At 39.9% G+C, this 14,868-nt stretch overlaps 1 non-coding gene across 1 annotated transcript; it reads left to right on the top strand.

Moving 5' to 3' along the window:
- Positions 1–13,306: 13,306 nt before the first annotated feature.
- LOC130977360 (small nucleolar RNA R71) lies at positions 13,307–13,410 on the top strand. The gene has a single exon (XR_009085054.1). It is a non-coding gene; the product is annotated as a small nucleolar RNA R71 (small nucleolar RNA).
- The last annotated feature ends 1,458 nt before the right edge of the window (positions 13,411–14,868 follow it).

The following is a 14,868-nucleotide window of genomic DNA, read 5'->3' as shown; positions in this document are numbered from 1 at the left end:
ACCCTTACTCACGTAAGGTATTACTTGGACGACCCAGTGCATTTGCTGGTTAGTTGTGCGAATCACAAATTCGTGCACCATCATGTATGGGTGGGTTTGGGAGGGAAAGTGGTTTGAATTTGAAAGGTGAGGTAGGTGGGGTTTTATAAAGGATAGATGTGAGTGGTGAAGAGAAAGATGGGATTTGATAGGTGAAGGGTTTTTGGGAAAGAGGTGTTGAGGTGATTGGTGAGTGGGTGAAGAAGAAAGAGGGTGGTGGGGTTGGTGGGGATCCTGTGGGGTCCACAGATCCTGTGGTGTCAAGGAAAAGTCATCCCTACACCAAGTGGCAAGAAACTTTGCGTTTTGTGCCAAATCTGGCGTTAAACGCCGGGGATTATTGAGTTTGAACAATTGAAGGCTTATTTTATTTCTTAGATTAGGAATAATTTATTTTTGTTGTTATAGAGTCATTAAATTTTGATAGGATAGTTTCTTTTCAAAAATTTCTTTTCAAAAATATTATTTTTCTTAATTAATTGTTGATTTTTCGTGAGTTTAGTGTCTTATTCTAAGTTTGGTGTTAATTGCATATTTTATATTTTCTCTAAAATTCTCGTGTTAGTGTTCTTGGTTCTTCCTTGATTTTCAAGTTGTTCTTGATAATTGGTTATACCCTTTGGAACCTTTTTCAAAAATAATTTTTCTTGGATTGAATCTTGTGCCAAACTTTAAGTTTGGTGTTTTCTTGTTAATCTTTTTATAATTTTCGAAAATTTTCTTAAAGTTTTCTAAAAATTTTAAGTTTGGTGTTCTTTCTTGTGTTCTTGGTGTTCTTGTGAATCTTCAAAGTGTTCTTGAGTTTTTCTTGTGTCTTGATCTTAAAATTTTTAAGTTTGGTGTTCCTTGGTGTTTTCCCTCCAAAAATTTTTGAAAATAAGGAACATTAGATCTAAAAATTTTAAGTCTTGTGTCTTTTGTGTGTTTTTCTCTTTCATCACAAAATTCAAAATTCAAAAAAAATTTATTTTCTAACCAATTTTAAAACTACTTTTTCGAAATTTTCAATATAAAATCCAAATTTCAATTTCAAATTTTTCGAAAAAAATTTCACAAAGTATTTTCAAAATATTTTTTTATATATATATTCCATTTTTATTTATTCCATAACTATAAAATAAATAATTATCAACATATAAATTATCCCTTGTATTCCATCATGGAAGTAAGTATGAATGGACAAGACAAGAGGACTCTGGGGTCATATGCCAACCCCACTACTGCTTCATATGGGAGTAGTATCTGTATACCCTCCATTGGAGTTAGTAGCTTTGAGCTGAATCCTCAGCTCATTATCATGGTGCAGCAAAACTGCCAGTATTCTGGTCTTCCACATGAAGAACCTACAGAGTTTCTGGCACAATTTCTGCAAATTGCTGATACAGTACATGATAAGGAAGTAGAACAGGATGTCTACAGATTATTACTGTTCCCATTTGCTGTAAAAGATCAAGCTAAGAGGTGGTTAAATAACCAGCCTAAGAACAGCATAAAAACATGGAAACAGCTGTCAGAAAAATTCCTGAATCACTATTTCCCTCCCAAACGGATGACACAGCTAAGGCTAAACATCCAAGGCTTCAAACAAGGAGATAATGAATCCTTTTATGATGCCTGGGAGAGATACAGAGAGATGCTAAGAAAATGCCCCTCTGAAATGTTTTCAGAATGGGTGCAATTAGACATCTTCTACTATGGGCTTACAGAAAAAGCTCAGATTTCTCTAGACCACTCAGCTGGTGGATCTATACACATGAGAAAAACAATTGAAGAAGCTCAAGAGCTTATTGATACAGTTGCCAGAAATCAGCATCTGTACCTAAGCAGTGAATCCTTTATGAAAGAAGAAGCTAAAACAGTAACTGCAGAACTCAGTCCAGTGGATCAGGCTAATGAATTCAATCAGCAATTAGATTTTCTAACTCAGCAGCTAGCCGAATTCAAGGAAATATTACAGGAAACAAGAATGGCTAACAGGAACATGGAAGTGTAATTAAAGCAGACAGAAAAGCAACTGTCAAAACAAATAACAGAAGAATGCCAAGCAGTTCAATTAAGAAGTGGGAAAACATTAAATACCTCACTTCAAAACAGCAGGAAACCAAGAAATGAACAAGAGGATACTCAAAATCCCTCTGAGGACAATCAGAGCCCAGAGAGGAACAAAGCTGGCGCTGAACGCCCAGACCATGCTCATTCCTGGCGTTCAACGCCAGAAACAAGCATGGATCCGGCGTTGAACGCCCAAAGGGAGCATGGTTCTGGCGTTCAAACGCCAGTAACAAACAAGGAAGTGGCGTCTAACGCCACTCCAGCTCCCATCACTGGCATGCAAAAGCCAGTGGGGAATCAGTCACATACAAGTACTGACCTTTCTAAAAAGGCTTCCCAACCCACTTCGTAGGTAATAAACCTGCAGCAACTAAGGTTGAGGAATACAAAGCCAAAATGCCTTATCCTCAAAAACTCCGCCAAGCGGAACAGGATAAGCAGTTTGCCCGCTTTGCAGATTATCTCAGGACTCTTGAAATAAAGATTCCGTTTGCAGAAGCACTTGAGCAAATACCCTCTTATGCTAAGTTCATGAAAGAGATCTTAAGTCATAAGAAGGATTGGAGGGAAACTGAAAAAGTTTACCTCACTGAAGAATGCAGTGCAGTCATTCTGAAAAGCTTACCTGAGAAGCTTAAAGATCCTGGGAGCTTTGTGATACCATGCACATTAGAGGGCACTTGCACCAAGCAAGCTTTATGTGATCTTGGGGCAAGTATCAATCTAATGCCTGCATCCACTATCAGAAAGCTTGGTTTAACTGAAGAAATCAAACCAACCAGGATATGTCTTCAACTTGCTGATGGCTCCATTAAATACCCATCAGGCGTGATTGAGGACATGATTGTCAAGGTTGGGCCATTTGCCTTCCCTACTGACTTTGTGGTGCTGGAAATGGAGGAGCACAAGAGTGCAACTCTCATTCTAGGAAGACCTTTCCTAGCAACTGGCCGAACCCTCATTGACGTCCAAAAAGGGGAAGTAACCTTGAGAGTCAATGAGGAGGAGTTCAAATTGAATGTTGTCAAAGCCATGCAACATCCAGACACCCCAAATGACTGCATGAGTGTTGATATTATTGACTCTCTGGTAAGAGAGGTCAATATGGCTGAGAGTCTCGAATCAGAGCTAGAGGACATCTTTAAAGATGTTCAACCTGAATTGGAGGAATCAGAGAAGATAATAGAACCTCTGAAAATCCCTCAAGAAGAGGAGAAACCTCCAAAACCCGAACTCAAACCATTACCACCTTCCCTAAAATATGCATTCTTGGGAGAAGGTGATACCTTTCCTGTAATCATAAGCTCTACCTTAGAGCCACAGGAAGAGGAAGCACTAATTCAAGTGCTAAAGACACACAAGACAGCTCTTGGGTGGTCCATTAGTGATCTTAAGGGCATTAGCCCAGCTAGATGCATGCACAAGATCTTACTGGAGGATGACGCCAAGCCAGTGGTTCAACCACAAAGGCGGCTGAATCCAGCTATGAAAGAAGTAGTGCAGAAAGAGGTCACTAAATTACTAGAGGCTGGGATTATCTATCCTATTTCTGACAGCCCCTGGGTGAGCCCTGTCCAAGTTGTCCCTAAGAAAGGTGGCATGACAGTGATTCATAATGAAAAAAATGAACTGGTTCCTACAAGAACAGTTACAGGGTGGCGTATGTGCATTGATTATAGAAGGCTCAATACAGCCACCAGAAAGGATCATTTTCCTTTACCATTCATAGACCAGATGCTAGAAAGACTAGCAGGTCATGAATACTACTGCTTCCTGGATGGATATTCAGGTTATAATCAAATTGCAGTAGATCCCCAGGATCAGGAGAAAACGGCATTCACATGCCCATCCGGAGTATTTGCATACAGAAGGATGCCATTTGGCCTGTGCAATGCACCTGCAACTTTTCAGAGGTGCATGCTCTCAATTTTCTCTGATATGGTGGAAAAATTCCTGGAAGTCTTCATGGATGACTTTTCAGTATTTGGAGACTCATTCAGCTCCTGCCTTAACCATTTAGCACTTGTTCTGAAAAGATGCCAAGAGACTAACCTGGTTTTAAACTGGGAAAAATGTCACTTTATGGTGACTGAAGGAATTGTCCTTGGGCACAAAATTTCGAACAAGGGAATAGAGGTGGATCAAGCTAAGGTAGAAGTAATTGAAAAATTACCACCACCTGCTAATGTTAAAGCAATCAGAAGCTTTCTGGGCATGCAGGATTCTATAGGAGGTTTATAAAGGATTTTTCAAAAATTGCTAAACCTCTGAGCAACCTGCTAGCTGCTGACACGCCATTTATCTTTGATAAAGAGTGTCTGCAGGCGTTTGAGACTCTGAAGGCTAAATTGGTTACAGCACCAATCATCTCTGCACCAGACTGGACATTACCATTTGAATTGATGTGTGATGCCAGTGACCATGCCATTGGTGCAGTGTTGGGACAAAGGCATGACAAGCTTCTGCACGTCATTTACTATGCCAGCCGTGTTCTAAATGATGCCCAGAAGAATTACACAACCACAGAAAAAGAGCTACTTGCAGTGGTTTACGCCATTGACAAATTCAGATCCTATTTAGTAGGATCAAAAGTGATTGTGTACACTGATCATGCTGCTCTTAAATATCTACTCACAAAGCAGGATTCAAAACCCAGACTCATCAGATGGGTGTTGCTTCTGCAAGAGTTTGATATAGAAATAAGAGACAGAAAAGGGACAGAAAATCAAGTAGCAGATCACCTGTCCCGAATAGAACCAGTAGAAGGGGCGTCCCTCCCTCTCACTGAGATCTCTGAAACCTTTCCGGATGAGCAACTGTTTGCCATCCAGGAAGTGCCATGGTTTGCAGACATTGCAAACTACAAGGCAGTGAGATTCATACCCAAAGAGTACAGTAGGGTGCAATCAAAGAAATTAATCACAGATGCAAAGTACTATCTTTGGGATGAACCATATCTCTTCAAGAGATGTGCAGACGGAGTAATCCGTAGATGTGTGCCTAAAGAGGAAGCACAGAAGATCCTTTGGCATTGCCATGGATCACAGTATGGAGGACATTTTGGAAGTGAGCAAACAGCCACAAGAGTCCTCCAAAGTGGCTTCTACTGGCCTACTCTCTATAAAGATTCCCGTGCATTTGTGCTTAATTGTGACAATTGCCAAAGATCAGGCAACCTGCCTCACAGCTATGCCATGCCTCAACAAGGAATCTTGGAGATTGAGTTGTTTGATGTATGGGGCATTGACTTCATGGGACCCTTCCCACCATCATACTCAAACACTTATATTCTGGTGGCAGTGGATTATATATCCAAATGGGTGGAGGCTATTGCAACACCCACCAATGACACTAAAACAGTGTTAAAATTCCTCCAGAAACACATCTTCAGCAGATTTGGTATCCCTAGAGTGTTAATCAGTGATGGGGGCACTCATTTCTGCAATAAACAGCTTTACGCTGCTCTGGTTCGTTATGGAGTTAGCCACAGGGTAGCTACTCCATATCATCCACAAACTAACGGGCAAGCTGAAGTCTCAAATAGAGAACTCAAAAGAATCCTGGAACGGACTGTAATTAACCGTAGAAAGGATTGGGCAAGAAGCCTGGATGATGCTCTGTGGGCATACAGAACAGCATTCAAGACCCCTATAGGGACCTCTCCATACCAGCTTGTGTATGGAAAGGCATGTCACTTGCCAGTGGAACTGGAACACAAGGCCTACTGGGCAACCAGATTTTTAAACCTTGATGCCAAGTTAGCTGGAGAAAAACGATTGCTCCAGTTAAATGAGCTAGATGAATTTAGACTCAATGCTTTTGAAAATGCAAAAATTTACAAGGAGAAGCAAAAGATGGCATGATAAGAAATTGTCATCCAGAGTCTTTAAACCAGGACAGAAAGTTCTACTATTCAATTCTAGGCTCAAATTATTCCCTGGGAATTAAAATCCCGGTGGAGAGGTCCATAGTAATCACAAGCGTATCACCATATGGATACATAGAACTTCAGGATAGTGACTCTAACAAAAAGTTCATTGTTAATGGACAAAGAGTTAAACACTATCTTGAAGATAATTTTGAGCAAGAATGCTCAAGACTGAGACTTCATTGAAGATCAGTGACAGTCCAGCTAATGACATTAAAGAAGCGCTTGCTGGGAGGCAACCCAGCCATTTACAAAGTTTATTTACTAATTAAATAAATTTTCTTTTTTTACAGGTTCATGTCCAAGAATCTTCAAAGGTGAAATAGCAATTGGTTGAAGTCACAAAGTTACAGGGAAATTTGGAAACTCACTGGCGTGAAAAAGCCAGTAAGAAATACTTTGGGCGTTAAACGCCCAAAAGAAGCTCCCACTGGGCGTTTAACGCCAGTAAGGGTGGCCATGTGGGCGTTAAACGCCAGAAAGGAGCATCTTCTGGGCGTTAAACGCCAGAAAGATGCACCTTCTGGGCGTTTAACGCCAGTCTGCTAGCATCCTGGGCGTTCAAGAAAATGCCCAGTAAAGAAGGACTTTCTGGCGTTCAACGCCAGAAAGAAGCACCAGATGGGCGTTGAACGCCCAGAAGAAGCAACATGTGGGCGTTAAACGCCCAACACATGCACCATGTGGGCGTTCAACGCCAGGATGATGGGAGGAGGTACAATTCGTTTATCTTCATAATTTTTCAAAATTTTTATGTTTCAATTCATGATTTCTTGCATAAACATATTTCAAATTATCACTTTCAATTCCAAAAGTTTTTATCCTAATTTCTAAAATCCAATGTTACAAATGTTTTAGATATATCTTAACCCAAAAAAACAAATGGCTTTCCAATCCAATCCATCATCTTTTCAAATTTGTTTTCAAAACTTGATTATATTTTTTTTAAAAATCTTTTTCAAAAGTAAATTTCAAATTTATCTTTAAATTATTATTCATATCTTTCTATTTTAAAAATTATATCTTTTTCTGATCATATCTTTTAAAATCATATCTTCTATCTTATCTCTTTCTTATTTTTCGAAAATTACCCACCCCCCTCCCTATATCTTGTATTCGGCGCCCTCCTCATCATCTCCATTCCACATTGCTCTCTTCCTATCCCTTTTCTTTCTTCTCTTTTGCTTGAGGACAAGCAAAGCTCTAAGTTTGGTGTGTTTTACCCGTGATCACAAAAACTATTGTGTCTCTTGATCATGGCTCCTAAAGGGAAACAACCCAACCCAAAAGGCAAGAAAGAAAGCACTCCAAAGCCACTTTGGAATCAAGGGAAGTTCTTAACTAAAGAACATTCAGACCATTACTACAAGATAATGAGTCACAGATCAGTGATCCCAGAAGTCAGATTCGATCTGAAAGAAGATGAATATCCGGAAATCCAAGAGCAAATTCGAAACAGGAATTGGGAAATTCTGGCCAATCCTGAAACGAAAGTGGGGAAGAACATGGTTCAGGAATTTTATGCTAATATATGGCAGACAGAAAGGCAAAGAATCGTTGGAGCCACCCTCTTTGACCATAAGACAGTAGTCAGAGGAAATATCATTCATACCAATGCTGACAAGATCAGGGAGATATTCAAGATTCCTCAACTGAAAGATGACCCAGACTCCTTTAATAGGAGAATGATGAGGGTCAATAAAGGGTTGGACAAGATTCTGGAGGATATATGCATCCCTGGAGCCAAGTGAACTACCAGCACGACTGGCGTCCCAGTTCAACTAAAAAGGGAAGATCTAAAACCAGTAGCCAGAGGCTGGCTGGATTTCATTGGGCGTTCTATATTGCCCACCAGCAACCGTTCTGAAGTAACCATCAAAAGAGCTGTCATGATTCACTGCATCATGTTGGGAAGAGAGGTAGAAGTCCATCAGCTGATCTCATGTGAGCTATACAAAATTGCAAACAGGAACTCTAAGGACGCCAAATTGGCTTATCCAAGCCTAATTTCTATGCTTTGCAAAGATGCTGGAGTAAAGATGGGAATAACTGAATATATCCTAATTGAAAAGCCCATTACTGGAACATCAATGGTCAGACAACAGCAACAAGATGATCCAACCAAGAGAAGAGCACAAGAAGCTCTCCCAGAACTGCCCCAATTCGAATACTGGGAACATCTTGAGGCTTCTATTTCCAGATTGCAAGAAGCTATGGATCAAATAAAGGAAGAACAGAATAATCAAAGTAGCATGATTTGCAAACTGCTCAAGGAACAGGAGGAGCAAGGGCGTGATCTAAGGGAGCTGAAGCGCCAAAAGATTAATCCATGAAAAAGCACCACACATATTAGAGGAGCACCTACTCCTCAAAACAACAGGTTGCTGAGTTCCAAATTTTTTTTTCTTTTCCTGCTTTTAACTTAGTGATAGGATAATTATAGAAATTTACCTAGGAGATATTTAGTTTATCTATTTTGATTTTATTTCCAATTAAGCTATAATTTATTTTTCTCATCATCATCAGACATGAATAAAGTAGTAGATTTTTTTTAGAATAAAAGAAGTAATTTATATTTATGAGTTCTTAGTAATAAAGACTATAATTAATTATTTGTGGTGGCACTACTTTTTGTTCTCTGGATGAATGCTTGAACAGTGCATAAATTGTACTTTGAATTTGATGAATATTGGCTCCTGAAAGGATGAGGAACACGAAAAATATTATTGATGATCTGAAAAATCATGAAATTGATTCTTGAAGCAAGAAAAAGCAGTCAAGAAAAAAAAAAGCCATGAGCACTAGCCAAGAGTAAAAAGGGATCCAAGGCTTTGAGCATCAATGGATAGGAGGGCCCAAGGAAATAAAATCCAGGCCTAAGCGGCTAAACCAAGCTGTCCCTAACCATATGCTTGTGGCATGCAGGTCCAAGTTACAAGCTTGAGACTGAGTGGTTAAAGTCGTGATCCAAAGCAAAAAGAGTGTGCTTAAGAGCTCTGGACACCACTAATTGGGGACTTTAGCAAAGCTAAGTCACAATCTGAAAAGGTTCACCCAGTTATGTGTCTGTGGCATTTATGTATCTGGTGGTAATACTGGAAAACAAAGTGCTTAGAGCCACGGCCAAGACTCATAAAATAATTGTGTTCAAGAATCAACATACTACACTAGGAGAGTCAATAATACTATCTGAATTCTGAGTTCCTAAGGATGCCAATCATTCTGAAAATTTAAAGATACAGGGGGATGCCAAAACTGTTCAGAAACAAAAAGCTATAAGCCCCGCTCATCTAATAAGAATATGAGCTTCATTTAAAACTCTAAAATATTATTACTTCTTAATTTCTGCTAAAGCCTATTTTATTTATCTAGTTGCTTGAGGACAAGCAACAGTTTAAGTTTGGTGTTGTGATGAGCGGATATTTTATACGCTTTTTGGGAGTAATTTCATGTAGATTTTAGCATGTTTTAATTAGTTTTTAGTTAAATATTATTAGTTTTTAGGAAAAAATCATATTTCTGGACTTTACTATGAGTTTGTGTGTTTTTCTGTGATTTCAGGTATTTTCTGGCTGAAATTGAGGGAGCTGAGCAAAAATCTGACTTAGGCTGAAAAAGGACTGCTGATGCTGTTGGATCCTGACCTCCCTGCACTCGAAATGGATTTTCTGGAGCTACAGGAATCCAATTGGTGCGCTCTCAATGGCGTTGGAAAGTAGACATCCAGGGCTTTCCAGCAATATATAATAGTCCATACTTTGCGCAAGGATAGACGACGTAACTTGGCGTTGAACGCCAAGTTCATGCTGCTGTCTGGAGTTAAACGCCAGAAAAACGTCATGATCCGGAGTTGAACGCCCAAAACACGTCATAACCTGGAGTTTAACGCCAAGAAAGGCCTCTACTCGTGGATAGCTTTAATCTCAGCCCCAGCACACACCAAGTGGGCCCCAGAAGTGGATTTCTGCACCAATTATCTTAGTTTATTCATTTTCTGCAAACCTAGGTTACTAGTTTACTATTTAAACAACTTTTACAGACATTTCTTGTACCTCATGACATTTTCAGATCTGAATTACATACTTTTGACGGCATGAGTCTCTAAACTCCATTGTTGGGGGTGAGGAGCTCTGCAGCGTCTCGATGATTTAATACAATTCCTTTGTTTTCTATTCAAACACGCTTGTTCTTATCTAAGATGTTTATTCGCGCTTAATTATGAAGAAGGTGATGATCCGTGACACTCATCACCTTCCTCAATCCATGAACGTGTGCCTGACAACCACCTCCGTTCTACATCAGACTGAATGAATATCTCTTAGATTCCTTAATCAGAATCTTCGTGGTATAAATCGGATTGATGGCAGCACTCATGAGAATCCGGAAAGTCTAAACCTTGTCTGTGGTATTCCGAGTAGGATTCTGGGATTGAATGACTGTGACATGCTTCAAACTCCTGAGGGCTGGGCGTTAGTGACAGACGCAAAAGAATCAATGGATTCTATTCCAACCCGATTGAGAACCGACAGATGATTAGCCGTGCTGTGACAGAGCATAGGAACGTTTTCACTGAGAGGATGGGAAGTAGCCATTGACAACGGTGACACCCTACATAGAGCTTGCCATGGAAGGAGCCTTGCGTGTATTGAAGGATTTCAAGGAAAAGTTGAAGTCAAAGGACAAAGCATCTCCAAAACTCCAACATATTCCCCAGTACTGCACAACAAGTAACTCTATTGTTCTCGTTTATCTTTCCAATCAAATCTAATAATTCCAACTTACAATTTTAAACACTTTGACTTCTTACAATTAAATCCAAATAACCTTGTTGACATCCTAACTAAGATTAATAAAATAAATATTGATTGCTTCAAACCAATAATCTCCGTGGGATCGACCCTTACTCACGTAAGGTATTACTTGGACGACCCAGTGCACTTGCTGGTTAGTTGTGCGAATCACAAATTCGTGCACCATCATGTATGGGTGGGTTTGGAAGGGAAAGTGGTTTGAATTTGAAAGGTGAGGTAGGTGGGGTTTTATGAAGGATAGATGTGAGTGGTGAAGAGAAAGATGGGATTTGATAGGTGAAGGGTTTTTGGGAAAGAGGTGTTGAGGTGATTGGTGAGTGGGTGAAGAAGAAAGAGGGTGGTGGGGTTGGTGGGGATCCTGTGGGGTCCACAGATCCTGTGGTGTCAAGGAAAAGTCATCCCTACACCAAGTGGCAAGAAACTTTGCGTTTTGTGCCAAATCTGGCGTTAAACGCCGGGCTGGTGCCCATTTCTGGCGTTTAACGCCAGTCTGGTGCCCCTTTCTGGCGTTAAACGCGCCCAGAATGGTGCCAGACTGGGCGTTAAACGCCCAACTGCTAGCCTTACTGGCGTTTAAACGCCAGTAGGTTCTTCCTCCAGGGTGTGCTGTTTTTCTTCCTGTTTTTCATTCTGTTTTTGCTTTTTCAATTGGTTTTGTGACTTCTTATGATCATCAACCTACAAAAAACATAAAATAACAAAGAAAAATAGATAAAATATAACATTGGGTTGCCTCCCAACAAGCGCTTCTTTAATGTCAGTAGCTTGACAGTGGGCTCTCATGGAGCCTCACATTTTTTCAGAGCAATGTTGGAACCTCCCAACACCAAACTTAGAGTTTGAATATGGGGGTTCAACACCAAACTTAGAGTTTGGTTGTGGCCTCCCAACACCAAACTTAGAGTTTGACTGTGGGGGCTCTGCTTGACTCTGATTTGAGAGAAGCTCTTCATGCTTCCTCTCCATGGTGATAGAGGGGTATCCTTTAAACACAAAGGATTCTTCATTCACTTGAATGATCAGTTCACCTCCATCAACATCAATCACAGCCTTTGCTGTGGCTAGGAAGGGTCTGCCAAGGATGATAGATTCATCCATGCATTTTCCAGTCTCTAGGACTATGAAATCAGCAGGGATGTAATGGTCTTCAACTTTTACCAGAACATCCTCTACAAGTCCATAAGCTTGTTTTCTTGAGTTGTCTGCCATCTCTAGTGAGATTCTTGCAGCTTGTACCTCAAAGATCCCTAGCTTCTCCATTACAGAGAGGGGCATGAGGTTTACACTTGACCCTAAGTCACACAGAGCCTTTTTGAAGGTCATGGTGCCTATGGTACAAGGTATTGAAAACTTCCCAAGATCTTGTCTCTTTTGAGGTAATTTCTGCCTAGACAAGTCATCCAGTTCTTTGGTGAGCAAAGGAGGTTCGTTCTCCCAAGTCTCATTTCCAAATAACTTGTCATTTAGCTTCATGATTGCTCCAAGGTATTTGGCAACTTGCTCTTCAGTGACATACTCATCCTCTTCAGAGGAAGAATACTCATCAGAGCTCATGAATGGCAGAAGTAAATCCAATGGAATCTCTATGGTCTCATTTTGAGCCTCAGATTCCCATGGTTCCTCATTAGGGAACTCATTGGAGGTCAGTGCACGCCCATTGAGGTCTTCCTCAGTGGCGTTCACTGCTTCTCCTTCCTCTCCAAATTTGGCCATGTTGATGGCCTTGCACTCTCCTTTTGGATTTTCTTCTGTATTGCATGGAAGAGTACTAGGAGGGAGTTCAGTTACTTTCTTGCTCAGCTGTCCCACTTGTGCCTCCAAATTCCTAATGGAGGATCTTGTTTCAGTCATGAAACTTTGAGTGGTTTTGATTAGATCAGAGACCATGGTTGCTAAGTCAGAGGTGTTCTGCTTAGAACTCTCTGTCTGTTGCTGAGAAGATGATGGAAAAGGCTTGCCATTGCTAAACCTGTTTCTTCCACCATTATTGTTATTGAAACCTTGTTGAGGTCTCTCTTGATTCTTCCATGAGAAATTTGGATAATTTCTCCATGAAGAATTATAGGTGTTTCCATAGGGTTCTCCCAGGTAATTCACCTCTTCCATTGAAGGGTTCTCAGGATCATAAGCTTCTTCTTCAGATGAAGCATCCTTAGTACTGTTTGGTGCATTTTGCATTCCAGACAGACTTTGAGAAATCAAATTGACTTGTTGAGTCAATATCTTGTTCTGAGCCAATATGGCATTTAGAGTATCAATATCAAGAACTCCTTTCTTCTGATTAGTCCCATTGTTCACGGGATTCCTTTCAGAAGTGTACATGAATTGGTTATTTGCAACCATTTCAATTAGCTCTTGAGCTTCTGTAGGCGTCTTCTTCAGATGAAGAGATCCTCCAGCAGAGCTATCCAAAGACATCTTGGATAGTTCAGAGAGACCATCATAGAAAATACCTATGATGCTCCATTCAGAAAGCATGTCAGATGGACATTTTCTGATTAATTGTTTGTATCTTTCCCAAGCTTCATAGAGGGATTCTCCATCCTTCTGTCTGAAGGTTTGGACTTCCACTCTAAGCTTACTCAATTTTTGAGGTGGAAAGAACTTTGCCAAGAAGGCATTGACTAGCTTTTCCCATGAGTCCAAGCTTTCTTTAGGTTGTGAGTCCAACCATGTCCTAGCTCTGTCTCTTACAGCAAAAGGGAATAGCATAAGTATGTAGACCTCAGGGTCAACCCCATTAGTCTTGACAGTGTCACAGATTTGCAAGAATTCAGCTAAGAACTGATGAAGATCTTCCAATGGAAGTCCATGGAACTTGCAATTCTGTTGCATTAGAGAAACTAATTGAGGCTTAAGCTCAAAGTTGTTTGCTCCAATGGCAGGGATAGAGATGCTTCTCCCATAGAAGTCGGGAGTAGGTGCAGTAAAGTCACCCAGCACCTTCCTTGCATTGTTGTTGTTTTCGGCTGCCATGTGTTCTTCTTCTTTGAAAAATTCGGTTAGGTCCTCTACAGAGAATTGTGCCTTAGCTTCTCTTAGCTTTCGCTTCAAGATCCTTTCAGGTTCAGGGTCAGCTTCAACAAGAATGCCTTTGTCTTTGTTCCTGCTCATATGAAAGAGAAGAGAACAAAAAAATATGGAATCCTCTATGTCACAATATAGAGATTCCTTGAAGTGTCAGAGGAACAGAAAAATAGAAAGAAGAGGTAGAAGAATTCGAACTTAATTAGATAGAGTTCGAATTGTGCATTGAGAAGGAGTGGTACTCCATAAATAGAAGGATGTGGGGAGAGAGGAAGAAATTTTCGAAAATCAAGTGAAATATTTTGAAAACATTTTTGAAAAACTTTAATTGATTTTCGAAAATCAAGAGTGGGAAAGAATTCAAGTAATTTTTGAAAAAGATTTTGAAATTAGAAATCAAAAAGATATGATTGAAAACTATTTTGAAAAAGATGTGATTAAAAAGATTTGATTGAAAAGTTATTCTTTTAAAAAGATATGATTGAAAAGATATGATTTGAAAACAATTTTAAAAAGATTTGATTTTAAAAATTAATGACTTGCCTAACAAGAAAAGATATGATTCAAACATTAAACCTTTCTCAACAGAAAAGGCAACATACTTAAATTGTTGAATCAAATCATTAATTGATAGCAAGTATCTTTGAAAAAGGAAAGAAATTGATTTTGAAAACATTTGATTGAAAAGATATGATTTGATTTTGAAAAACTTTGAAAACTTGAAAAAAATTGATTTTGAAAACAAAATCCTCCCCCTTGTGCCATCCTGGCGTTAAACGCCCAGAATGGTGCACATTCTGGCGTTTAACGCCCAATGCACTACCTTTTTGGGCGTTAAACGCCCAACCAGGTACCCTGGCTGGCGTTTAAACGCCAGTCTGTCCTTCTTCACTGGGCGTTTTGAACGCCCAGCTTTTTCTGTGTAATTCCTCTGCTGCATGTTCTGAATCTTCAGTTCCCTGTACTATTGACTTGAAAATAGAACCAAGATCAATTAAACAATGCATGCAA

Source organism: Arachis stenosperma, chromosome 4 (genome assembly GCF_014773155.1).
Source record: "Arachis stenosperma cultivar V10309 chromosome 4, arast.V10309.gnm1.PFL2, whole genome shotgun sequence".
Classification (NCBI taxonomy): Eukaryota; Viridiplantae; Streptophyta; class Magnoliopsida; order Fabales; family Fabaceae; genus Arachis; species Arachis stenosperma.
Note: the sequence above shows the minus strand (reverse complement) of the source record. Positions and strands in the feature narration are given on the sequence as shown.